Here is a 746-nt window from a genome sequence, read left to right on the forward strand (position 1 = left end):
CCACATAATTTTGACTCTAAGGATAAAATTATAACACACACGATTTCATTTTAAATGAAAATACTATGACTGTCACAATGTAAACTACCACGAGAGTATTTAGGATTTTTTTCTGTTATGAAGAGTTCCAAAAATTCTCTAAATACTTATTCAGATGGCATTTATTAGCTGTTTGACAATCAGAATGTATATGTATTTAGATATATCTCTATCTAGCTATGTCTGTCTGTCTGTCTCCAGAGAATCCTTGAAATCTCAAAATGTGTAGGACGTTCTGCCATTTCAGTCCATGACTGTTCTCATTTATATGGGGGGGCACTGATACCCCAGTTCACAAGACTGGGAGGCGGTGCTAGTAAGCAGTAGAGGAGGCCTTTAGTTTGGCTTATTGACTGAATAATTCACATTCAAATTTAGGCTCATGGCCTAAATAACTCTAATGTATATCATAGAAGTATTACAAAGAGATTCACATTAAAGCTTTAGATTGCTTACAGATAATCCAAACAACAAATGTGACCTGAATGTTATATATGTACGTGTAAAAGGATACTGAGAGAGAGATTTCTAAAATTTAAAATAAAATTTGAAAACTACTTTTTGTATTTTAACCTTATCACCATCTAAACGATTTGGGTTGAGGTCAGACACAGTGGTCCTTTCTTGGTTAGAAGATGATACTTAGTCCCTAAAGAACCTACAATACTCAAAGTGTATCTGCTTCTCTCTCTCTCTCTCTGTCCATC

This window comes from Vicugna pacos, chromosome 4, assembly GCF_048564905.1.
Source record: "Vicugna pacos chromosome 4, VicPac4, whole genome shotgun sequence".
In the NCBI taxonomy this organism is placed as follows: Eukaryota; Metazoa; Chordata; class Mammalia; order Artiodactyla; family Camelidae; genus Vicugna; species Vicugna pacos.